The sequence below is a fragment of the Eumetopias jubatus genome, unplaced genomic scaffold (genome assembly GCF_037043125.1).
Source record: "Eumetopias jubatus isolate StellerSeaLion01/CBP00866 unplaced genomic scaffold, mEumJub1_p1.0 scaffold_36, whole genome shotgun sequence".
Taxonomy (NCBI): domain Eukaryota; kingdom Metazoa; phylum Chordata; class Mammalia; order Carnivora; family Otariidae; genus Eumetopias; species Eumetopias jubatus.
The window spans coordinates 497,171-523,208 of record NW_028274842.1 but is presented as its reverse complement, the minus strand read 5'-3'; the positions used below and the strand labels follow the sequence as shown (position 1 = coordinate 523,208).

The 26,038-nt window shown below is 46.5% G+C and overlaps 1 long non-coding RNA gene across 2 annotated transcripts in view; it reads left to right on the top strand.

Moving 5' to 3' along the window:
• Positions 1 to 24,981, top strand: part of LOC148161933 (uncharacterized) — a 55,777-nt gene extending 30,796 nt beyond the window's left edge. Inside the window, exons 4-5 of one of the 2 annotated variants that reach the window (XR_015767270.1) lie at positions 4,403 to 4,478; positions 24,939 to 24,981. This is a non-coding gene — a long non-coding RNA (uncharacterized LOC148161933). Of the gene's footprint in view, positions 1 to 4,402; positions 4,479 to 10,305; positions 10,369 to 24,938 lie in introns of those variants that run through there. The other variant, XR_015767271.1, reaches the window with a different exon arrangement.
• Positions 24,982 to 26,038: the final 1,057 nt, after the last annotated feature.

The following is a 26,038-nucleotide window of genomic DNA, read 5'->3' as shown; positions in this document are numbered from 1 at the left end:
AATTGTGAGTGGAATATTAAGGTCTCTATTACTCTTGAGCTATTTCTCCCTTAAGTTCTATCAGTTTTTGCTTCATATATTTTTACAGGTTTTCATTAGATGCACAGTTGTTTATAATCGTATCTTCCTGCCTTATTGAACGTTTAATTAATATATAATGTCTCTTATAACCTTTTTTGGTTTCACATTTAATTTGCTGATATTAGTGTAGCCACACCTGCTCACTTTTGCTTACTATTCTCATGGAATAGCTCTTTTCACTTGCAACTTCTTTGTGTCTTTGGATCTAAAGTGAGTCTCAGCATGTAGACAGTATATAGTTGGATCATGTATTTTTATCCATTGTGCCAATCTGTCTTTTGATGGTTGAGTTTAATCCATTGATACTTGAAGTAATTACTGAAAAGAAGGGACTTAACTTCTGTCATTGTTCAATTTTTTGTGTGCCTTATATATATATATTTTTTGTCCCTCATTTCCTACATTACTGTCTTCTATTGTGTTTAGTTGGTGTTTGTAGGGAAATGTTTAAATTTCTCGTTTCCTTTTGTGCATATTCTATAGCTGTTTTCTTTGTGGTTACCATGGGAATTACATTTAACATTCTGAAGATATAACACTCTAATTTGAATTTATACCAACTTAAGTTCAATAACATACAAAGGCTGTGCTCCTTTATAGCTCTGTGCCCACCCCTTATGTTTGCTGATTTCACACAATTACATCTTTATACGGTCTGTGACTAAAAATGTAAACGAATAGTTCTTTTAAATGCACCCAGCCTCTTCATGTAGAAAACAAGATTTGGAGTTACAAACCAAAATTACAACAATACTAGGTTTTATGTATTATTCTTTTAAGTCATGTAGAGAACAAAAAGTGCAGTTACAAACCATTGCTACAATAATATTTGCCTTTATAATTGCCTGTATTCTCACCGTTCTTGAGATCTTTATTTCCCCATGTAGTTTCGAGTTATTGTACCCTCTTCTTTTACCTGCAGGACTCCCTTGAACAGTTCTTGCAGGAAAGGTCTAGTGGGACACATACTCTCTAAGCTTTTGTTTGTCTGGGAATATCTTGATTTTACCCATATTTTTGAAGGACAGTTTGCTGGATATGGGATTCTTGGCTGACATGGGTGTGTGTTTGTTTGAGCACTTTGTATCACCACACTGCCTTCTGGTCTCCACTATTTCTAATGAAAAATCTGCATAGAACCTTATTGGGAATTCCTTGTATGTGATGGTTTGCTTCTTTCATACTGCTTTCAAGATTCTCTTTTTGTCTTTTTTTTTTTAAAGATTTATTTATTTAATTTTTTAAAATTTTATTTTATTTTATTATGTTATGTTAGTCACCATGCAGTACATCATTAGTTTTTGAGGTAGTGATCCACGATTCATTGTTTTCGTATAACACCCAGTGCTCCATGCAGTACGTGCCCTCCTTAATACCCATCACCGGGCTAACCCATCCCCCCACCCCCCTCCCCTCTAGAACCTCAGTTTGTTTCTCAGAGTCCATCGTCTCTCATGGTTCGTCTCTCCCTCTGATTCCCCCCCTTCATTCTTCCCTTCCTTCTCCTAACGTCCTCCCTGCTATTCCTTACGTTTCACAAATAAGTGAGACCATATGATAATTGACTTTCTCTGCTTGACTTATTTCACATAGCATAATCTCCTCCAGTCCCATCCAAGTTGATGTAAAAGTTGGGTATTCATCCTTTCTGATGGCTGAGTAATATTCCATTGTATATAAGGACCACATCTTCTTTATCCATTGATCTGTTGAAGGGCATCTCAGCTCTTTCCACAGTTTGGCTATTGTGGACATTGCTGCTATGAACATTGGGGTGCATATGGCCCTTCTTTTCACTACATCTGTGTCTTTGGGGTAAATACCCAGAAGTGCAATTGCTGGGTCATAGGGTAGCTAATGTGAGATGGGAATCCATCAAAATCCTAGAGGAGAACATAGGCAGTAACCTCTTTGCCATTGGCCACGCAACTTCTTTCAAGATACATCTCCAAAGGCTAGTGAAACAGAAGCAAAAATGAACTATTGGGACTTCATCAAGATAAAAAGCTTCTGCACAGCAAAGGAAACAGTCAACAAAACAAAGAGGCAACCCACAGAATGGGAGAAGATATTTGCAAATGACACTACAGACAAAGCGCTGATTTCCAAGATCTATAAAGAACTTCTCAAACTTGACACCCAAAAAACAAATAAGTCAAAAAAATGGGCAATAGACATGAACAGACACTTCTCTGAAGAAGACATACAAATGGCTAACAGACCCATGAAAAAATGGTCATCATCATTAGCCATCAGGGAAATTCAAGTCAAAACCACATTGAGATACCACCTTACACCAGTTAGAATGGCAAACATGGACAAGGCAAGAAACAACAAATGTTGGAGAGGTTGTGGAGACAGGGAACCCTCTTACACTGTGGGTGGGAATGCAAGTTGGTACAGCCAGTTTGGAAAACAGTGTGGAGGTGCCTCAAAAAATTAAAAATAGTGCTGACCTATTTATTTATTTTCGAGAAAGAGATAGAGAATACGTGGCGGGGAGGGACGGAGGGAGAATGAGAGTCTCAAGCAGACTCTGCGCCGATCGTGGAGTCCAGTGTGGGGGTCAGTCTCACAACCCTGAGGTCATGACCTAAGCCGAAACAAAAGTCAGACACCTAATGACTGAGCCACCTGGGCGCCCTTGTCTTTGTCTTTTAAAACTTTTATGATAATGTGTCTCTATGTGGGTCTCTTTGAGTTCATCTTCCTTGGATTTGCTTGAGCTTCTTCACTGTTTACATGCATGTCTTTCATCAGATTTGGGGTGTTTTCATCCATTACTTCTTCACATATTCTCTCTGCCCTTTTCATTCTGTCTTCCACTTCTGGGACTCCCACAATACCTATATTGGTTTGTACCTTGGTGTCCTGCACTCCCTCAGACCTTTTTAATTTTCCTCCACCTGTTTTCATTCTGTTTCCCAGACTTGGTCATTTCCGTTGTTCCGTGTTCAGGTTTGCTGATTCTTCTGCGTGGTTAGATCTGCCTTAAATCTCTTTAGGGGAATTTTCATTTCAGTCATCGTACTTTTCAGCTCTTGACTTTCTTCTGCTTTCTGTTGAGGTTTTCTGTCTCTTCATATTTACGTTTCGTTCACACATTGTTTTCTTGGCATTCTCCACGTCTTCATTTCTTTAAACATCCTTAATACTTTCCTTTTAAAGTCTTTGTCTCGTATATCTGACATCAGGTCTTTTTCAGGGGTTGTTTCTGTTGATTTACAATGTTCCTTTAAATGGGCCATACTAGGCGCCTGGGTGGCCCAGTTGGTTAAGCGACTGCCTTCAGCTCAGGTCATGATCCCAGAGTCCCTGGATCGAGTCCCACATGTGGCTCCCTGCTCAGTGGGGAGTCTGCTTCTCCCTCTGACCCTCTCTTCTCTCATGCTCTTTCTCACTCTCTCAAATAAATAAAATCTTAAAAAAAAAAATAAATGGGCCATACTTTTTTTGTTGTTGTTTTGTTTTTAATGCCTTGTTATTGAACACTTTGTTTTTAGTGTAATGATGTACCTCTGGAAGTCCATTCTCGCCCTTCTTCCGGGCTTGCTGGGGTTTTAGTCATTATATTTATTTGTTGATTTACTTATTTTTTATGATTATAGACTGTCTCTGTGCTGGGTTATCAGTCTGAGGTGTACATTTAATGTCTTTTCAGGTCTTTTCTGAGCTTTTTCTTGGGCACCCACAGTCACTTTGTGTTTTTTTCCATATATGCAGTTGTTTTAGAATGTTCTAGTGTTTAATGTCTGGCTCCCAGAAGGGGGACAATGGGGCCCTCGCCCTTCCAATGCCCTTGGAGTCACTGGAGCTGGAGGGCCGCCAGCGAGGGCCGCCAGGCTCTGTGTCTGCACCTGTGTGATCAGAAGCAGCCGGCAGTGGTCAGAGCTTAGACTCCTGCTCTTTGGAGGACGGGGTGCTTCTTGCCCACCTGGCGTCTGCAGGCTGCCCCAGAAAGACGTGCACAGCTGCCTGCCGCACGGCTGGGTAGCTGCTCTGTGCTGGGAGTTAGAAGAGACCAAAACTGACTACTTCCCCTGGACAGCTGCAAGCCTTCAGCCGACTCCACAGTCCCCAAATAGTCCCATCAGACAGATTCTGCCATGTGGTCATTGCCCGGTGGGCAGAGATTCCTGGTGCTCCCTGCTCTGCCCTCTTCCCAGGAGCCTCTGTCTAAATTCCCATTTTTCACCTTTATTCTGCAGTGCCATTTCACTGCTCATTCACTGAATCCAGCTTGTATGTTTGTTTTATCACTGCAGATATCTGAAGTAAAAAAAGTTGCTAACTTGCCATTTTTCCCCTTCTCTGTGAACAGGAAGACTGCCACCCACCCATTCATGAGAGTCTCAGCCTAGAAAATACACTGCGGGCGAGCACCATTGTTGCATCAGGTATGAAACAAGTTCTCTTGTTAGTGTCAGCTCTCACATTTGGTGGTGCTTTTGTGCTGGAGTGACTCTGTGCAGTATCTCTGAAAATAACCACCTTGTACCACCCAGGGACCTTACGGATCATTCCCTGTAGTTGGCGGGTGTGGGGCAGGACCTGAGGGGCTGAGTGCTAAGCAAGCGCTGGCTGTGGGCTGTGCGCTGCAAGGAGCAAGGCCTCCGTGGAGCAGGGCAGCGGCATTTCGTGGGTTCTGATCCCTCTTCTCGCCAGACTTGTCAATGTCCCTTACTGGGAGGTGGCCTAGCGCAACCGGGGAAGGAAGGGGTGGTATTTGGGGGTTTTCCCACTCCTCAGTCACCCAGTAGAATTTGGAAGAGATCACTGTGGTGGGTTTGTCTGTCAGGGAGAAAAGTATTAGATGAGATAGGGGGCCTGGGGAGATATTTCCTGTTCAGCCTTTGGGGACCAGAGTAAAGCGTCTTAATTTTCTTCTGAGTGAAATTGGAGGATGTTGGAGTATTTCTAGTGGCTGAACAGGGAGGTCACCTAAATATACATTTTGGGAAGTAAATTTCTCTGGGAGGTATTGAAATCTAAATGCTGGTCAGCTTTTCAGAAAGTAGTTGACTTGCTAATGGTAAACAGGAGTGAATCTTAGCAGCAGGGAGCGTGAAGGCTGCTGGTGGGGGTAGGAAGGGTAGGGGATGTTCAGAGTAGGGCTGTCTGTCTTCTTAATCTGTGGCCCAGCGCCCATAGAGCCTGGTTGCTCTTCTGGTGGTTTTGTAAGAATCCCTCTGCAGAGACCAGGCGCTGTTGAATGCACTGTCCTCGGGAGCGCGCATGGGCGAGGACTACTTTAATAAAGCGAGGCGGGTGCTTTACGCTCTGCTGAGTACCACAGGGAAGTATAGGGTGCCCCCAAAACAAAGAAGCCAAAATCCTTACCTGATCAGAGTTTGAAGGAAGAGCAAACAGGTGCGTGAGGTCAAGGGGTGGAAAGGTGTGGGGAGGATTCGTGAGCGCACCAGCAGCTACGTGAGGGCCTCTTGAGCTGCAGGCTGACGAGGATGGTGCCGGGGCCTGGTGTCTGGGGCTCGGGGAAAGGCCGGGCAGTTCTGTGCGCGTGCGCCGTGGGGGCCTGTGTGCACAGCAGCGTGTCAGTCAGGCTCCTGTAGGGGTCCACGTGTGCACCTTCTAGGGAATAGAGGAGGAGAGGGGCCTTAGGTGTATACTAATGTTTCCTATGTTTAATAAAAATCTGAGGGCAACTAGGACAATTTTAATAGAAATTGAGGTCTTTCATGATTTTTGTACTGATGATCTTTTAAATTTCTCAAACTAAAGAGAAAGAGAAGTCAGGATAGCACACCAAGGAGGGGTGGGGAGCAGGCCAGGTCTCGGGCTGTGTAGACCCCAGGATGGGGAGACTGGCTGTGCCCGGGGGGTCACTGGAGAGGGCACTGCGGCCAGGAGGAGTCCCCGAATCTTGAGCTCACGCGTCCTCCACGCTGCCGATCTTTGCTGACCTTGCTGACAGCTGCGCCCTGGCTCGGTGTGGTGCTGCACAGCCTCATCGCGCCGGCCCCCATTGTTCGCTCGGTCACACAGCCAGGCTGTCCCAGGGTCGGGATTGGAATCCATCCTCGACAGCTGTCACCCTTCAGCCTTTAGCGTTTAATAGCTGATAGGAAAATATTTAAAACATAGCACATATGAGCTGATACTTGGTCACTGATTTCACATTTTCCCCATGTCTAGAGCTGTATTCTGTTTTGTTTCCATCATATTGAAGATGCTTTTTTAAAAAAAAAAATACGTTTTATTTGCTCTTTTGTTCCCTGTGTATTAGAATGTTGCTACTGACCCTAGTGCTATCGATCTGTGGCCTTTCTTCTCACAGAGGCAGAAGCCCCCGAGCAGAAGGCCTATGTGATGCGCCCGGTAACCCCCGTACAAACGTTTCCTCTCCAGGCGACCTTGGCACGTGGAAGCTCTTGGTTGCACACGTGGGCAGAACAGACACAAATCTAGGCGTCACATATGCTTGCCACATTGATGACTGTTTCTCATTCTCTCATGGGTTGAATTCAGTGCACCCGGGCTTTTTATCTTCCAGGAAAGTATTTATGCTGCTCAAAAACCATCCGTTCAAAAAAACTTAAGTCTTAAGACGCCTCTTAAGATTCATTTGTGTTTGGACATTTTAAAAATGCAAGCTCTTTTCATTAATTTTAAATATTTTAACACATACTTACCTTTATTTAAAAACCTTAATAATGTGAGCAATTACTAGACTCTGTATATTATGAAACTGCTGTATCCTGAGCAATGTTTGAAAGACCTTGGGTTTCCAGGAGTAATTTAAGGGCTCATATCTTCTTTATACTTGATTATAAGTTGAGAAAGAATTGTTTTAAATCTTACTTTTAAATACGTGTCCACTGAATTCAGGTTGCCTCCTAGGTGAAGTGAACTTGGGCCTTCCTCCGTCATCCTGGGGTTCTGAGTGCATGGGAATGAGGGCTCACGTTAACACCACAGAGGATCCGAGGGCCAAGGGTCCCTGAAAAGGGACAAACACAACTGCTTGTGGTGCCCTCCATCTTCTTCCCCTTGTCTGTTAGTGAACGCCATTCCCAGAGCAGAGTCAGTGTCCCAGAGAGCTGCCACGTTGCAAGTGATAAGTGGACAAGAGAGTGTTCTGAAATTAAACTGCCAAGAGCCTGGAAGCAGGGATGTGCCCTAGAGCAGGGCTGCTGGGCGTGTGTGCCAGCGGGGGTCCAGGGTGACCCCTCTAGAGCGGGGGCTTGTGTGCCGACGGCGGTGACCCCCCCAGAGCAGGGCTGCTGGGCGTGTGTGCCGACAGGGGTCTAGGCTGACCCCTCTAGAGCGGGGGCCTGTGTGCCGACGGCGGTGACCCCCCCAGAGCAGGGCTGCTGTGGGGCCTGCTGTGCCGACGGGGGTCTAGGGTGACCCCTCCCTCTAGAGGGGGGCCTGTACGTAGACAGGGGTCCAGGGCTGGTACTGATTGTGATAAATACAGAAAATGAGAGTAAACACTTGGATACTTCTATAGCAGTTTGATGAAATAATTTAGGTTGAAAAAATTGGAACATATATATTCTTTTTGGTTTTTGTGTGGTTTCATTTCTCTTGGTAATTTTTGGCATGATATTTTATGAGACTAGTCCTCGTGCCGGATTAGAAACTTAAAATCACACTGTCCCTTTAGTGGGCATGGTGTGTGAGGCTCCTGCGGCAGAGCGGTTGCCTGATGGGCCTCGGGAAAGCAGGAAAAGCTGCCCCACTGCAGTCCCCTGAGGGACACAACCCGCGAGCTGTGGTGCAGGAGGGCAGCGGGGGTCATGGAGGACACAGCGGCGCCGCACGCTGCTGCTGCTTGCACCTCGGGTCTCGGGACTGGGCAGTCCTGGCCGCTGGGAAGTGGGTGCGGCTGCCCTGCTGTCCCCGGACGCATGGCACGCTCACCGGGCGGGGCCCAGACCTGGTGCAGGTCGCAGTGTCCGCCTGTGTCCCTGGCTCAGTCTCGCCGTGTTGCTCTCCTGAGGCAAATCCGTAGTCTTTGCTGGCCGCCTTTGTGCTCCCCATCTGTTGCAGGCACACGAAAACTCTGCAGTGGGTGGGCCGCCCACGCTCGGGGTTTTGTTGAGACTGGCACGAGGAAAGCACTTCTGCATGGGAGCCAGCAGGTGCCTAAGTGACAGTCAGGAACTACTTCGGATGGTTGAGCATTCTCGAGGTCTGTCCATGTGTCTGTCTGTCTCTGACACGTTCTCTCTGTCAGACTTTCTGATGAATGTGCTCTGTTGTGTTCCCTCTCTGGTCTTGTTTCCAAAATGAACAGGTGACCACTTTGCCATATGTATCTATATATATGTATCTATAGATAGATTTGCCGTACATAACAGGGTTTGGTCAACCTTTCAGCCTGTACTAGTCCATAAGTAGGTGCCCTTTGTCAAAAAGAATGGAGAGTACTGCAAATACGCCATACTGACTTCACTAATTTTAGTAGTTAAAAAGCATGACCGACTTGGAAAAAAATGCATTATTCTAATTCCTTTTCAGTGAGAATGGGATGAGATAATGCATGGGAGAGCCTTTACCAGACTTCAGTAGATTATACAAGGAAAACCATGGGAGGAATTCTGTTAAATACTCTTTATGTACGTTGTATTTAACCTGCAGTACTGATTAAATATGCTATCTATGTGTATCTGAATGCATTACGTTTTCTTAGTCTTGTCATTTCTCAGATTGCATTTTGGATACTTGTAACTGCAATACCAGCCTAGAATCAACATTACTAATAGTTTGTCTGGATTTTAGGACAGTGTTTTCTAGCCTAATTAATTTTTAAGTCTTTTCTGAGACTTTTTGTTCTGCTAATATTAAAAATAATTTTGCAGTTTGTCTTCCGTTTTTGTACTTTTTTAACATTAGTGAGCTCATTTCACATGAGACACTCCTATATTTTAAGTTTAATTGGCAAAATAGGAAGAAACTACTGACGCAGTCGGATTGAATGTACTGTTTGACACAAGAGCTGTGTGTGTTTGGGGTGGGGTCCTCTACGGCACTGGCTCATTACGTAATCTGTGCTTTCCTGAGCACTAAGTGCAGACCCACCATCTGCAGCTCTGCTGGGCACTGCTCTACAGAGGCCGCATCTGTGCAGTTTGGGCTGCCCTCTGTGCTGGAGGGGCTGCTCTGCTTTCAAGGGGCTCAGGAAATTCAACCACACAGCTCTGCAAGCGGCTCACAATTAAAACAGGGGGAAGAAAGGAAATGCTTATTTTGAAAGAAACGTGTAACCTCTGCAGATGTGACCACTGAGCAGCCCTCTAGCACCTCCCTGTCTTCCTGAACATTCCATGGAGGAAACCGTTCATTATCTAATGCGTCTAATTTGCAGCTATGTGTTCATATAAATCCAAGAGATCACTAGGATCACATTTATTCCCTGGGTCCTGACTTACAACGCACTAAATTTCACACGTTACATTAATGTGACATCAAAGAGTTTTTGTACAATTATTATAGTGAATTCTGCAGTGGTGTTGGTCTCAGTGAGTATTTATGGACGTGATTTTCTTTCTTTAATCATTTCTCATCCTCAGAATTTATGAAAACTAGGAATATAGATTATGCATAGCTGCAGTTTAGAAACAGACCTGTTCTGTGGTTTTTAATTTAATATTACAGAGGTGAGTGCCTCTGAGCCTTTGTAATCCAATGGTTGTTCTAGGGGTATTTTAGTATTCTTTTACCTTAAGTTTGATAGGCATACACACTTAGAAAACCAAACTTTCAGGAGACATGAGTAAAAAAGGCTAATAACATCTAAATTCAACATCAAATGTTATTTATGTAATTGTCTCTTACTGTTTTAATTGTATAGGTGCTAAAATGTCAGCGGAGGCTCTTATACCTAGTAGTACTCAAGTCTCGCTCAGGGAAGGTGGTTCGGCTGGTGCGGTCTTGGTTTGAAGGTCCCATGATGCATCTGACCACTTGAGAACACAGCCTCTCTTCACTTACCTGTGGTGTTTGCACACGTGAACCGAGTGATGTTGTATATAGGTAAATGTGTATAGCTTAAAAAATCAGTTGAGTTCCTCAAAGCTTATTTTGAAAGTTGAGATTAGACTCTCTTGACCTAGCCAACTCAAATGTGCTGTTAGATAAATTTATATAAAATTAAGCAGTGAATAATATTTTCCATCAAGACAATTGATTAGAAAGTGTTCTCTCTGTGCTTCCCCTTTGAGGCATCTCTCTGTAAGGACCACTTTCGTGTTTTTGCAGGTACTGTAATAGGTGTTGTCATTTATACTGGAAAAGAGACTCGAAGTGTAATGAACACATCCAATCCAAAAAATAAGGTAGGCTAGATTAAGGAGCAGCTGCTTTAATGACTTGATTTTCCCTTTCAGTAAGAAAGTACATGCAGTCCTGAAGAGCTTGTTCATTTTAGGTTAATATAAATAACCTAAAAACAGACTTTCAAAAATGTTGGTGTTTTCAGATGTGAATTCTCTGTATTTATGTAACAGCATGCTCAGACTGAAGAACTTCCAAAAGTATCTTTTCTTGGTTAATCAAAGTTTCCGTGTCTCTTAAGTTTTCTTTGTTGGATATACAATTTGCCCATAAATAGTGAGTTGTGGTCTCTTCTTTTCAGTTTATTTTACAGTTTGCGTTCTTTTTTTTATGTCGATGGCTCATTTTTAAAATAGAATCTACATTAGTATGTTACAGTATTTGATAGTGCGACACTGTTGAACTCATTTAAGTTATTTTCATTTCATAGCATGTTGAAAACAGGTTTTAGTTTTAAAGACTGCTTGATTATATTCCTAAATTGATCATCTTTCTGTTATACTTCTGAAATTGTTTAGGTAGGCAGCATGTGTATGCAAGTTACATAGGAACCAAAAAAAAGTTAGTTTGATATCTCAGTTGCTATTATTTGGTTAATACATTTTGTATGGTCAAGTCACAGAATTTGCCGATGTCCACTTTATGAGAAGCTCTTTTTAACTGTGCATTTTACTCCTTTTTATTTGAAATATAATCTGAGGTGTATCTGAGTAGAACAAAAAAAGTGCTGTCGTGGATTCATACCTTGCTTTCTGAGTAATCAATAGAAAAGGTTGTCTTTTGTAGGAATTTTTATTGCAAAGCAATAGAAATGAAATAATTCTTTGAAAAGATATTTTTAAGGACAAGATGTATTCCATTTTTTCAGCTAAATATTGTTTTAAAAAATAACCCTTCCAACATTAGGAAAGCGTTCCTTACCCTTTGAATGTCCGTGCCTATTTGCAGTGCTTCAGAGTGGTTCTGACACGTTTGCTGGCTGGCAAGTGTCCTCGCCCCCGCCGGGCCACACGGGTCATCCCAGGGAGCTCGATGAAGTAGTGTTCATTAGGACTCCAAATGTCTGTGTGTGACACATTCATATTAGTTTAAATTCTGATTGTGATAACATGGAAAATTATCCCTGTTGATGTCTGTTACAAAACTTGCGCTCATTTGAGGAAATTGAATATACTTCAAGTCCTTATTTTTTCAGTAGAGTTAAATCTATTTAAAAATAAATTATTAAATTATTGACAGATTACATGCATATTTGTGTATGTTTTCTGTGAAGTATAGCAATATTTTTTTTTCTTTAGTAAGCAAAACTAGAATGTTCTACCTGTGCATATACAAGTTCTAGGGTATGTTTTGTTTCTTAATCATTTCTAATCGTTTTACTTTTAGGATGACTTTGAGGGTCAATTTTATTTTCAATAGTAAGCTTTAAAATCTGAAAAGTGATCCTGTCATGGAATCCAACTCCTGTTTCCTCCCAGCTTACTCTTTGGGGTGGCTTCTTTTCTGTTCCCTCCTGTTGTCTGTCCTCACCTCACTGCTCTGCACACACCTTTGGTTTTGGCTCCATGCTCTTCCCCTTGGGCGTGGACACAGAAGCCGTCGGGTGACCTTTCCCAGGTGTATACCGGAGGTGAAGAACTCCGGCCTGGGGCTTTGCTGCCCGGTCAGCGTCTGGGCATTGCCACTAGCCAGCTCTGTGACCCTGGGCAGATGGCTTAATTCTGTGTCTTACCGCTCAGTACACATTACCCACCATGACTGTCTTCCTCGACAGGGAAGTGTGCATTGGGAATGAGTGCCCAGAAATACTCAGTGCGCCCCTAGCTGTGCGGGCACCCCACCCCACACTGTCCCGCCAGGGGGCCCGGAGACCTGCTCCTTGCCCATGTCGGCAGCCGTCCTTCCGCTCCACTCCTCTTCCTCCGTCCCTGCTTTAAAACCAAACAAAACCTCTAAATGTCCTTGGTGCTAACACAGCACACCTCTAATAGGAAGGGCATCTCTGACTTTTTGCAGAACTGGATTCAGAACCCTGCTCTGCCACGTGTCAGCCTCACAGGTGGAGCAAACGTGCTCTTCCATGGCCGGCACCTTCCTGGTGCTCCATCAGCTCCAGGTGGAAGTCTTTGTACCTGTGATGGCTGAGGCCCAGGCAGAGCGCCAACACATGGCAGGTGCTGTTTGAAGCACCCGGTACGTAACGTCGTGAATCTGCGTGACCACCCTCAGAGGAAATGGTGGCAGCTGGTTTTGGAGCGGGGACGTTGTGGTGCAGTCACCGTGGTGCTTCTCCCTGAAAGCGCTGCGGGTCAGAATGCGTCAGCTTGAGAGGAAGCGCTTGTGTAAATTAAGGAATGCTCCTAGGAGAAGAATAAAATCTCTAAATTTGCGTATGTTATTAAATATTTCTAAGTGTCAAATGCCAGATTTATAAGAAAAAAATTCAGGAAACATGAGCATGCTACAGTGGGCAAAAAGTAACGGATGTAACTTATCTAGGGGAAGGACTGATACATGTTGAATGAAAAGATGATGTGATCTATTCAGATCCCTAAAGAGAGAAAGGAAGACATCATGTAAAGATGACCTCTCAGTGTTCTTGCAGTGGCTTACTAAACCAGCCAACGTTTGGCCTTCAGAGAAGGCCACCCGAAACACAAAGGAAACATCTCAGACGGAAGTCAGACCATTTCCGAGTTTCTCTTCTTTAGGGAAGCGCACTGTTCCTCAGACTCCGTTCTGTGTGCACGCAGGGCAGTGACAGACACAGTGCTCCGGTGAGATTTCGCTGTGGTGCTCACGACAGCAGAGTAATTGGGGCTGGAAATACGTACTTATGAAAGAGTCCTGTCTCTGAGTCATGCTGTGACACACATGGCCCTGAAAACCACAGTGGCTTACTACAGCAAAGACCGCTTTCCTCCTCAGTATGGGTCTGACACGTTGGCAGGTGCTCTGCTCATCGTGGTCCCTCGGGGAGCCCTCCTGGACACGTGCTTCCAGGACCACTGGGGACGAAGACACAGACGGGGCGGGTTACATACCAAGTGGCTCAGGTCACCTTTCCTTGGCCAGAGCAAGGAATGGCCCTCACAGAAGGTGAGTGGGTCACGGGGGTAGAGGCCAACCCCCAGTGCAGAAGGAGAGAAAGGGGGACTACTTAATAACTTAGGACCACTGGCTACCCCAGCGTGGTCCTAGAGGAGCGCTCCCAGGCCTTTTATGTACAGTAAGAGCCAGAACGAGACAGGAACCTCGTCAAACCTCCTAGTGCTGGCAGTGAAGGGTTGAAGTGGCAGAAGAGCGGCCAGGGAGGAAGAGGCTGAAGGAGGAAGGCACTCGTAGCAGTGGGTGGAGGTCCACAGCGTGCCGGCGCTCTGGAGGTCGTTGGGGAGAAAAATGAAAAGAGACGAGTAGATTTAGCAACAGGAGAATCATTGTCTTTGATTTGTTCCGGGGGAATCAGATGCAAAGGCAGCAGGAAGGTCGGGGATGAGGGGAAGGACAGCGGGGCCGAGGGTTGGGAGGGAGCCCGAAGCACCAGGACAGCAGCAGGGATGCGGGCAGAGGGCTTTATTGATTTTGTTTGTTTCTGGTTGAGAAAATTGTAAAATTATTCATGCTTTCCATAAAAGAAGAGAGGGCCCTAGTTTATAAAGGAGAAGCTGCCGTCTATGGAAGAACGCGTTCCACGGTCATCCCGCAGTCACTTCAGATCACCGAAGAGAAGATTCTGTGGTCACTGGGGGAAGAGCTGCTGTGTGCAGTAGGGCGTGGCTCCATGGCTCTGGACACATGTGGACGGTCCTCAGTCCGTCAGCCGGTGTGTCCTTGCTATCGCTCTGTAGTGCCTTTATTCCCTGCCTTCCCGTAGCGTGCGGAGGAGGGACCTGCTCATTTGTGAAACGTCTGTGCGCTTCTGGGATGGAGGCACTGCGGGAAGAGAGCAGTGCTGACAGGTGGGGGAGAAGCCAGTGATAACAGTCATTCAGGTGGGGAGAGGGATGCACAGCACGGCCGGAGTTGGAGAGGATTCGCCAAACGATTCAGCCTCATCAGTTCTTGAGTGATGGAAGGACCCAACAGCTGCTGGGATTCTTAAGTTTGTAATGGAGCCAGTAAGGAGTGTGTGGCTTTCTCAGGCCGATGTTCAAGAGCCCCAGAGCAGAAGCAGAGACATGGGCAGAGAAATGGCCGGTCCAGAGTGACAGGTGGTGGGGCAGGCGAGTCGGGGAACTTGCACAGTCGCAGGTGCACACAGTTGGCGGTACTCAACATCATGGCCCGCTCGTAGGGCCCCCGTTCCCCTTGGTGGAGTCGTTGGTGAGGACTGTTGCACAGAGCCCTGTCTCCCCCTGGGAAAAGCGCCAGCCGTCCCCACGGGTCAGGGGATGTGCGTGTGACTTCCCTGTGGAGGCCGGAGGTGCTCATGCACCAGCATTTGTCCCTTTCAGAATACCCTCCCAGAGCTGAGGAGAGGGATGTTCGCCATTGAACCAGTGTTGCTCGTTGCTTCATAAAACCTGTTTTTAAACTTGTCCTTCTGCCCATCCCATTTCCCAAGCCTTAATTTGGGCCTTTCTCCTTTTGTCTTCATTTTGTCTGTTCCGTTCTTCTCTAGCTGCTTGTCAGAAAGAAAACATCCAACAGAAAAATGAGGAGAAAAATGTGATCACTTGCCTCATCTTCTGCTGTGGCCACAGATGCCTGCACTCTACCCCAGGCATGCATTTTAAGAAACAGAGAAGGCAGTTTCTCTACCTGCTGCCTTAGCCACTTGTCTTACTCTGCGGCACCTCCCTATCCACACGGCCTTGTCTCGTGGCCCAGCTGAGTGGCCCTGGGCTGGTGACATCAGTGTTACCTCTGCCTGCGCGGAGACTGCCCCAGGGTGTCTCTCCTAGACCTCCTGAATTGGAAATTGGGGGTGCAGCCAGCCCTGAGGGCTGGGACCCATACTGATAACTGAGAGCCACCGCCTCCTCAGTGGCCACGACAATCTGAGATGGAAAGAGAATTCGTAGGCAGGTGAACTAAGCTGCAGTCAGATTCATCACTGACAGATGAGCCATGTTAGTTCACCCTTTCAGAGTGGTCCTTGGAATCCAAGTTGATCCTTTTATAGAATCAGAATATACAGCTTTAAGCTTATTACAAGGGTTTATCGGAGTACTCTTTAAAATGTAGCACGTTTTATCTAGTTGTGTCGATTAATACCAAAGTCTATGATGTTGTTCGATGGAGGAGAGTTCTGAGATATAGACCAGTTCTCGAGGCTCTTTTTCAGGACAAAAATGCATGGCTCCAGGACTCCCAACAGGCGCAAGGCAGGGACATGGGGTCTACCCAGTCTGAAATTGTTATCTTAAAACTTCAAACAAACCAAAAGTTTTTATTACTAAGGAGTTACTTTTATAATAATATTTGGTGAAAGTTTAAATTATAAGGAATACAACTTGAGTAATGGACTGTTGTATAAAGCCTAGCTTGAGATATATTTAATAAGATGATACTTGATTACATTTAAGAGGGAAAATTCTTACAGGTGGTGAAGAAAAATCAGTTGTGACAGGCTGCCATTTTCATGCCATTCATAATAATAAGTTGCTCAGAGCAAGAGCATCAGGGATGAAATGGTAATACAGATTGCTTCAGGCAGTTATTGTAATCCCTTGGGCATATTGATTTGTGTTTCTAATAAAAAGATGCTTTCAGATGTCTCACTGACAGACAGGTGATATGTGCCATTATGTGAATTAGAGCTACTTCTTGTTCTCTGAATTATCGTAAAGGCATTTTCAGATAACAGAACAAAATAGAATCATTTATGCTGTACTTTGTAGGTTGAAATATCAAGGCTGTGTTGGAGAATAGCTTTCTTATTTTAAAAAGGACAGTTTATTAATATTTTAAAAGTTGTATTGACTTGTATTAAGATGTTACCATAGAATAACTTCCTTCTCTTTTTTCTTGTGGTTTCTTGTGTGCAATCATAGTACCCCTTAATTTTTCTAATAGTTGTCTTCTTGAGTAATAAAATATCCCTGGGTTTAAATATCTGTTTAGAAACGTGATCGTGTGCCTCGCGCACGTGCTGTGTGCTGTAGAATACGGCAACTGTAAATAACGAGACTTCAGGAATGCTGTATTTGGATAACTGTTACTAATATTAACAAATCATAGTGTTTGAAAGCCTCATCAGGAAAAGATCAACAAGAGAAACAAGCCTACAATAACGTGGTTCAGCGGCATGCCGACAGGACCCAGGGTGGCTCTAGGGGTTATGGCCCCACATACCCTGCCTTTGCTGCACTTGTGTGACTGCACACTTTCATATTGCAGCTGCTCACCATGAAAAGTTGTGTTTCTTCATCAGCATTGTGAATGTAAATAAACTTACAATTTCAGGAAAGCAATAAAGAGGCAAAATGCTAAAGGGTTAAAAAGCAATCCTAATGATAACATCTGGGACATAATGCTCTGTCAGAGTATGCAGCAAATATCTACACCAGAAAACCGGGATTTAGTCCCTAAGTTCCTTTTAAGTATGAATTTGATTATAAAGCAGGTGTTCTAAATAGGAACACGAGCGTATTTGTTATTTAAATACTTTGTATCACTAAAAAGCCTTAGTTTTACATAAAGTTCTGAATGAGGAGGGCTTACTAATCATTTGTCGAAAACTACTCGATAGGGTATTTTATCATTTCTGAGCAGTATAGTTAAATTCTTTATAACCAAAGTCTTAACAAAGAAGTACAGGGGCACCTGGGTGGCTCAGTTGGTTCAGCGTCTGACTCTTGATTTCGGCTCAGGTGGTGATCTCAGAGTCCTGGGATCCAGCCCCGAGGAGGGCTCCACGCTCAGCAGGGAGTCTGCTTAGGATCCTCTCTCTCCTTCTCCCTCAGCTCCTCCACCTAGTGCCCGCTCCCTCTGTCTCTCTAAATAAGTAAATAAATCTTAAAAAACGAAAGAAGTATAGTTTATTCAAGAAGCAAATGTTTTCATAATTGTCTTTGTTTTTTGAAATCCTTGTTTCCTTACTCCGAGCCTATAAAAACTTAGAAATTTGTGGAAGTTGTGATGCCTTTCGATCACAATGTTTCCATCTTTTATGAGCTCACAAAACTGAGTACTTACCATCATCAGATAATCCTGAAGCCTTTTTTGGTGGAAGCCATTTTGGACAGGTGAGAAATGGGATCTGGAATATCTAGTAGAACCGAGAGTAAGGAGTAAGACCAGTTTTAAAACTTGGGACAGGAACTGAAGGAAGGTGGAGTGTGGGTGACGATGGTATGAGTGGAGACTGGGAAGGGGGGTAATGAGGTTTTCCTGTTGCTTTGAGATTCCCAGAGTCATGTCTTCTTCCCAAGAGGGCTGTGGTGGGTCTGAGTGGTACAGACCCACAGTGCAACTGTGCACACGGGGGGTCTTCCTCAGGATCAGGAACAGGTTGTGTGCACGGTGTGGGTTCAGAAGCAGACTTTCCTGGGGGTAAATTCCAAGCCAGGCCAGCTAGAAGGGAAGGCCACATGGGCTCCTTACTGTGTCCTGGGAAGGCCTACTGTGCAGCGTGTTCGGCCCCTGCGTTGGCTCCTCCTCGTTAGAGAGAGAAGTTGGTCCTCGGTGGGGACATGGACTAGCCAGCACTTGGCAGGCCGTGCAGGGTGCTTGTCCTGGGGGCTGAGGTCTCGGTGGGTTTGGAGGCCCGCTGGCTCCTTGTGCAGGGCGCCTCCAGCTTGCTGCCCGGGCCCCAAGCCTGTCCCCCGGAGAGCTGGCCCCACGCTGGCCACCATGACCGTGTCAGACCTCTGGCATAGCGCCCAGCACGTGTGCTGAATGATTAGATAGTTTTACTAAGGAGCTGATTGTCTTTTTTCCCCTCCATAGTTAATTTTTTCTAAGCGACAATTGTTTTAAAAATATTCCTCAGAAACAAATCTTAAAACATCTGGTTTCAACTTAATTGTCTTCTCATACTTCTGAAAATATATTCTGAATGCTACCGTTTTTTAAAAAATTTGAGTTGTCGTTAGAGTAGCAACTGTACCAAAGTTTCTTTTTTAAAACTGCATTAACTAAAACGTGTGTATGATAAATTTAACGTGAAATTAAATAGCTTTCTCTTCTCCTATGTAATTAGCGGTGTCAGCTAATAATTACCTTTTGTAAAACTTTAAAATATATCGTGTGTGTGTCTGTGTGTGTGTGAGCTTTCCCACTGTGATGAACTGTTGATTGCCTGGGATTTCTTTCTGAGGGCCAGTCATCCACAGCAAGCATCTCTGAGTCTTGTTTTTAAACTGTGTAATACCATCAAAATCAAAACTTTTTTGAGGCCTTGAGTCACAATGACATTTTTGAACACAGTGAGGACACAGAAACTTCTGTGGGATAAGTTACACATCAGACAGTCCTTTTTTTTTTTTTGGTTTCAGTATAAATTGAAATCAACATGCCAGGGTATTTCTTCATAGTATTTTCTAGAGGCAATAGGAAAAGTTTTGAGCGAGCCCAAAACATACTGGTTAAAGGTTAATTAGTTCCTTCCTCCAGTGAACAGAGCCTCCAGTGGCAAAGCTTTAGCAAAGATCAGTGAAATACTTACTGTTTGATGTTTTTAAATTCTGGTGGGAGGAGCGCTGCGCGGGGCTGGGGGGGTTGGCTCAGAAGGATGGTGGTCCTGAGGTCACAGAGGACAGGGATGCGCGGGGCCCGCTGGGTGTTTCACGTAGTGTAAAAACCCCCATCCTAGTGATCATGTGAGCTTGGTCCTGATGCAGGTTAGTTAATAACTGAGGCCGGGTTAGTTCGTGCAGTGGGCTGGCTGAGTGAGCTGTTTGGTTGGTTGATTTGAATTTGTGCTGAAATGAGGCCGAGATTGAGAGGGCCCTTCAGAAGAGCACTGTCTTGTGTTACTCTCACCCTGAAGAAGGAGGGCCGCTGGCAAATGACAGGCAGACCCACAGTGACCCCGAGGTGCCGACGGTGCCGCCCGGGGGCTTCGTGTCAGCCTGGGCACCTGTGTTAATTGGCTCTTTTACTCCATTAAAACTTCTAAATTTGTAAACAACCAAGACATTATTATAGACAGAACTATAACATTACATTCTGATTATGAATCTTATTTTTTGAAGCACATCTAGTTCACAAAAATTACTTTCAGAAGAGAGGAGAATTGTTTGGAATGCAAAGTTTGTACAAGTTTTCACGCTGATAATTTAGGGATTTAAAATGATCTATTTTATACAGATGCACAGCAGTGTGGGTATTAACTTTGAAAATACAGTTACTGCCTAAGCTGCAAATCACTGTTTCCGCAGCGGCTCCTCTGGCAGGAGACGGGGTCGTAAAAACTCCGGTGAATTGAAGATGTGCGCGCTGTGTGAGAGGGTGGCGTACCTGTGGGCTGGTGGCTGGAGCGCCAGGCTCTCATCGTCGTCTTCCCTTGCACCTGCGCCCTCCAGCCTCCCCATCCCTTCCCATGCGGCTAGCCTCCCCCATCCCCCCATGGTTACCAGCACCCACTCCCGTCTGGGGCGCCCCTCCGCCCATCAGGGTTTCCCATACTTCTGGGATGGCACCCCATCCAGGCAGTGCTGCCATTCCCTCACCTGCACAGCTCAGACAGCTGCAGTCCTGTTCTCTTGGCATCACACATGCTCACAAAGTGCAGATTGGTTGAGGTTAGTTTCCTGCCCAGAGCCATTCCTGGGGTCCCTATTTCTTTTTCTTTTTTCTTTTTATTAGCATATAATGTATTATTTGTTTCAGGGACACAGGTCTGTGATTCATCAGTCTTACACAATTCACAGTGCTCACCATAGCACATACCCTCCCCAATGTCCATCACGCAGCCACCCCATCCCTCCCACCCCCCACCACTCCAGCGACCCTCAGTTTGTTTCCTGAGATTAAGAATTCCTCATATCAGTGAGGTCCTATGATACACGTCTTTCTCTGATTGACTTATAAGTTTCTTTTCTTTTTTTTTTTTAAAGATTTTATTTATTTATTTGAGAGAGAGAGAATGAGAGATAGCACGAGAGGGAAGAGGGTCAGAGGGAGAAGCAGACTCCCTGCTGAGCAGGGAGCCCGACGCAGGACTTGATCCCAGGCCTCCAGGATCATGACCTGAGCCGAAGGCAGTCGCTTAACCAACTGAGCCACCCAGGCACCCTCTCTGATTGCCTTAGTTCACTCAGCATAACATCCTCCAGTTCCATCCACGTCATTGCAAATGGCAAGATCTCATTCCTTTTGATGGCTGCATAATATTCCATTGTGTATATATACCACATCTTCTTTATCCATTCATCTGTCGATGGACGTCTTGGCTCTTTCCACAGTTTGGCTGTTGTGGACATTGCTGCTATAAACATTGGGGTGCACGTACCCCTTCGGATCCCTACATTTGTATCTTTGTGATAAATACCCAGTAGTTCTCTGTAGAGTTTTGTACACCTTTTGTATGGTTTATTTTTAGGTAGTTAGATTTTGTTGATGCTGTTTCATTTGTTACCTCTTAAAATTTCATTTTCTATTTATTGCCATATAAAAATATAGTTGCAGTGAAGCCTTTTATTCCCAAATTGGTTTCCCATTAAAAATATTAAATGCATACTTTGCATTTTAATTACAGATCCCAGTCAGATGTTGAGCACTGTCATCTCAAGAATTTACCCTGTCTTGGGGCGCCTGGGGGGCTCAGTCAGTCAAGCGACCGCCTCTTGATTTTGGCTCAGGTCATGATCTCAGGTTGTCCCGTTTAACATTCTCTCTCTCTGCCCCACCCCTCTAAGAAAAAATATTTACCCTGTTTGGCCAGCTGATAGTTTCTTAAATGAGAAACTTGGTGACTTGTAGCACAAGACTTCACTGCTGTTGGTCAGGTGCTGAGGCCGCCTCAGGGCCCTGGGGAAGCTATTTCCTGTCTGTGTGAGGGAGGCAGATGGTGGGTCCCTGATGTGTAGGTGCAGAGGCTCACAGAAACACTGGAAGAGAAAGCACAGTGACTTGTCAGTTTGGGCTGCTGATGTGCAAGACCATAGTGCAGGATGACCCTGAATACGTCGGTCCCGCCATTTTTTTCCAACTCCGTACACTCCCATGTGTGTTCGGAGCAATGGGGTGTCGCTTTGAAGATGCTTGCCAAAGTCCAGATCTTACTTTTCACTCATGGAATCGGCCAGGCCAGAGCCAGCTCCTTAGTAGTTGTGGGCGCAGCCTGCCCCTGACCGTCCTGACCGGTCCTGAGTCACTCTTCTGCCCCTACCCCACTCACGAGCTCTGTGTGGACAGGCTGTGAAATTCACTTCTGTCTTCTTCCTCTGCTGTTGAGATGGTGATGTGTGTGACCAGTGGCTGAGGGGCCGGAGCCGACATGACCTCCTGTTGGAGAAAGCTATTCCAATGATTGGATTTCAAAAGGGGGAAAGATCTGCAGCCTCCAAGTGAGCTATTCTGTAACAGTGTTTTTGCTTGGATTGAAAGAAATGAGACCAAATGAGAAGTAGATACTTCATCATGACATGAGAACAAGAATGATGGTGGTTGGCTGCCGTGAGCGGTTCTCCTGTTCCAGCTGTGGGCCAGACTGCAGAGGTTCCAGGGCCGCATCCCAGGCCGGCAGCCTGAGTCGTTCATGCAGAGGGCTCACCGTGGAGAGGGTGCCTTTCAGCCAGAGACCCCAGCGGGCCCAGATGCATCTCGCCTTGAAAGAGCTTCCAAGGGCCACACTGGGCGGTGCGTGGGGCCAGCGGCCTGGCGGTGCTGAGTTGGCCTGGCTGAGAGGCGAGGCTCTGCCCGCGTGCCCGCCAGTACTCCGTGTGTCTCTCCTGCCCACAGTCCGTCACTAGTTGTGCATCTAGAGAGGAAACAAAGATGGCGAATTTGCACACAGGCCAGATGACATCGTGGCACTTCACGCAGACGTTGTGCACGCAGCCCTGTGCACGTGGACCATTCTCGTGGAGTGGGGCCCCAGGATGAAGCGTGAGCCCCTGAGCTCTGGGAAGACACGTGAGCTAAAGCCTGCCTGAGGCCTGTTGTCGTGACAGGCAGGTGGGAAGATGGGCTGTGCCGCCGTGGATTATAGGTACTTAAAAATAGTCTGGGAAGAATTAATTCGTTTAAATTCTAGTCATTATGGTGCCATTTCCTACCATCATGCCATACTTATTTTGAAAGGAAATTGAAGAAAAATTAGCTTACCTGCGGTGGATCATTGTTTAAGAGAAATCTGATGACCAACACTCACTTCAGGCAATTCACAGCAGCTTCTTCTATAGTTTAAAATGCTCTTCATGTAAGTTATAGGATTATCCTTTGGGAGGAATATGTGTCTCACCTTGCTGTTTTCTTGAGAGCATTGTTTTGTAAGGACAGTTAATCATCCGTCAAGTATCAAGGCTCTGAGAGATGCTGAAGGACACAGAGGAGTGTAGAGTGCATCTCTGGGAGTCCTTCAGGACTGCATTTCCACGTGCCCCCACCCTGGCTCTTCGAGGACACCTTCCTGCCCGACCCAGAACCTCAGGGCTCCACACACACCGCCCCGTCCCTGCTTGGAACTCGGTGGAACCCACTTAAGAGTGTGGGAAGGAAGGCTTGAGGTAGAACAGGCAGGTACCGTGGGGTTATTTGTCCTTTGATGACTTTGCTGGATAAAAGACTTGCCTTTGTTGACTGTTTACTTTCTTGGTCGTTGGTTTTGGTCAGTCGTTTGATTTAGTCTGTTCTGCTTTCCCCAAAGTAGTTGGTGCCATGTCAGCAAGTTTTAGCACATTTAGATAAAAACAGTGGAGAAAAACATTTTGATAAGCAAAATTTGACCAGTCTTTATTTTATGGACCTTGTGGAAGTATGTGTAGTTAAAGGGAAGTGCTACCAGAGATCTGATTATGGGGATGAGTAGTCCCAGGGAGCATCCACAGCTGGGCTGTGTCTGGCCCAGGAGGCCAGACTGGAGGAGGAGACCGAAGCTCCCGGGAGGTCAGCCACAAGTGCTGACCTCTGATGGAGTTAGGAAGATCCACCAACGGGAATCACGCAGCAGCCCTTGGGGAAGGCCGTTGGGTGGGAAATGGCTAAGGTCATCAGAGGTCTGAAATTAATCAGACCAGAAATGAAAACTCTTTTATGTTAATTATTAGTGTGGAATTACTCTTGTTAAAGTAAATCAGTTACTTATGCATTTATGTTTTGTTTGCCTGGAGCACTTTTGCCTGCATCTTTTTTCATGTAGAATGTAGCCTGACAGACTCCAGTATTGAACTAGCTCACGGTGGGTCCGTCCCCCAGTCAAAATGCACGGCCTCTCAGAAATCATACTGCCCCTTGTCTCCTCACATCTGGCCTGGGTGCTGTGTCATATTTTTGAGCACCAAGGCTTGATAGACGACGACCTCTGAGATTCTGAGACTCTTCTCAGATCGCCAAGGAGCCGCAACCCCGTACCCTCTTTGTGATCCGTGCCGTGTGTTCTCCGGGAGCAGCTGAGGTGCCGAGGAGCTTTCAGTGCAGACCCACTCGGCCATGGCTGTTCCCGGCTTCAGCTATAAACAGCCCTCATCCAGAGTGAGAACCTGTTGAGTGAACCTGATTTCTTACATAGGATACCAAAAGCACAAACAATAAAAGAAAAACTAATGTAGCTCCCCATTCATATCTCTCAGGTCACCTCCTCACCTGGTGTCCACCCAGCACCAGGCCTCCTGGTACTTATCAAATCTTTAAAAATATCGGTGGAATGAATAAATAAACAGATGAAGGGATGTAGGGAATCTGAGAATGGGGACTGTTTGCCAGGTTTCTCAAAAGCCCTGAACTCTATGTTCAGTTCTGCATGGGGTCAGTCATGGGCTAGATGTTGCTGGAAGCACAGTGTATGGAGACCAACGACAGAGCCCCTGCTCCCCAAGAGTCCCAGAGCAGGTAGAGCACTGGTCCCTGTAGGCTGAGGTCAACCTAGACAGCACAGTACGGTGGGAAATGGGGTCCGGGAGAAAACGATCAAGAAAGAATTCTTGAGATGTGTTTAGCTCAAAAAGGGTAGTTTTATTAAAGCACGGGGGTAGGACCCGAGGGTAGAAAGAGCTGCACTGGGGTCATGAGGAGACACTGATCCTATACTTTCAAGTTAGGGGGTGTAATGGATACTGCTAAGTCTCCAAGGAAGTTGGAAGGAAGGTTTCCAGGACTCCGAGGGGCTAGCTGCGGTTAGGAAAACGTCACTTACTCCCGCCCAGTAAAACCTTAGTCGTGAGACCCTCCAGAGGTGTATCAACGGTCATATGCTTGGGGGATGATGGCTAACACATATTGTGGGGGCGCAGAGATAAAGGAAGTTTCCAAGGGGATTTTTACAGGATCCTGGAGGTCAGGCTAATGTCAAACTAAGGCTGTCTTCTGCCTCCAGCAAGTGTGAACATTGGGGCAGTTAAACTCCCAGGGGAAGGTCACGCTGCCTGTCTCAAGGACTTGTCGATGGGCTGTGAACTGTAAGGAAGTTTGATTTTTCTTTTCTCTATTTCTTTTGCCTTTGTGTTCCACAGCAAGTACCAGAGGCCTGAGGGACAGCCCGTGGGGGGACACGTGCATTGTCTTGACAGGAGCGCCGGATCCGCAGGTGTCTACTTGGGTCACAACTTACTAAGCTGCACGCTTCGTGTGTGGTTTATTGTATCAATGCTGTGAAAGAATTTTTCAAGGAAAAAAGGAACAAACTATGATAAAGGAGGCTGAGAGCAGAACCAGGAAGGACGGGCTGCTGCTGAAGAGACCTGGATCCCAGGCTCCGGTCTGGCCCTTCCTGCCTTATGACCCGGGAGGGCGACCCTGATCTCCCTAAGCCAGTTTTGCACCAGTGAAACGAGAAGCACACTCACCACCCGGCTTTCCTGAAGGTCAGTGACAGGAGCAGAGCCCGGGCTGACAGTAAGCAGGGACGACTCGGGAGTGATTTGGGGGACAGCGAGCCTGAGCACACATCCCACAACAGCTCTTTCCAGAGACTCCAGGCCGCGGCCTCCTCCCCCAACCTCGGTGACGCCTCTGTTCTACCTTAACCCCCCAAACACTTGCCTGCCCTAGGACGCAGGTGCACACAGTCTGGAAGTTAGCGCACCGCGAGCCCCGGGGCCCCTGCGCCTGGGCCACAGGAGGGCTGTCCCCACCTGAGCCCGCGTTCTCCCGTGTTCTGCGCCCAGGGTTGAGTCCTGGGGGCGGCCCCCACTGCGCCCGCTCGCCGGCTCCCCACCCCAGGCCAGGCCGCACAGCCCTTCGCCCAGCCCCGAGCACCCCAGTGCAGAGAGAGCCCGAAGCGGGTGCACAGGGGGCGTTGGCAGGACCGGGGAACTCCGCGGTACCAGGACCGCAGACCCCAGGGGCGCCCGCGGCTTCCCGGTCTCCTGGCTCCCAGCACACCGGTCCCAGGAAGCTCCAGACCTCCCGTTGCACCCTGCGGATGGGGGCGCCCCCTGCAGGCCCTCGGGCGCGCTGTTCGTCGTCCCTGCCGCGGCCCCTCCTGCCAGGGGACCCGGGGACCTCCCGTCAGCGGCCTGACTCTGGGGCAGTTCAGCCATGGCCCCAGGTCCCGCGGAGACCTCCTCCCGTACCCTTGGCGCTGCCTGCACCCCAGCCCCTCCGCGACCTT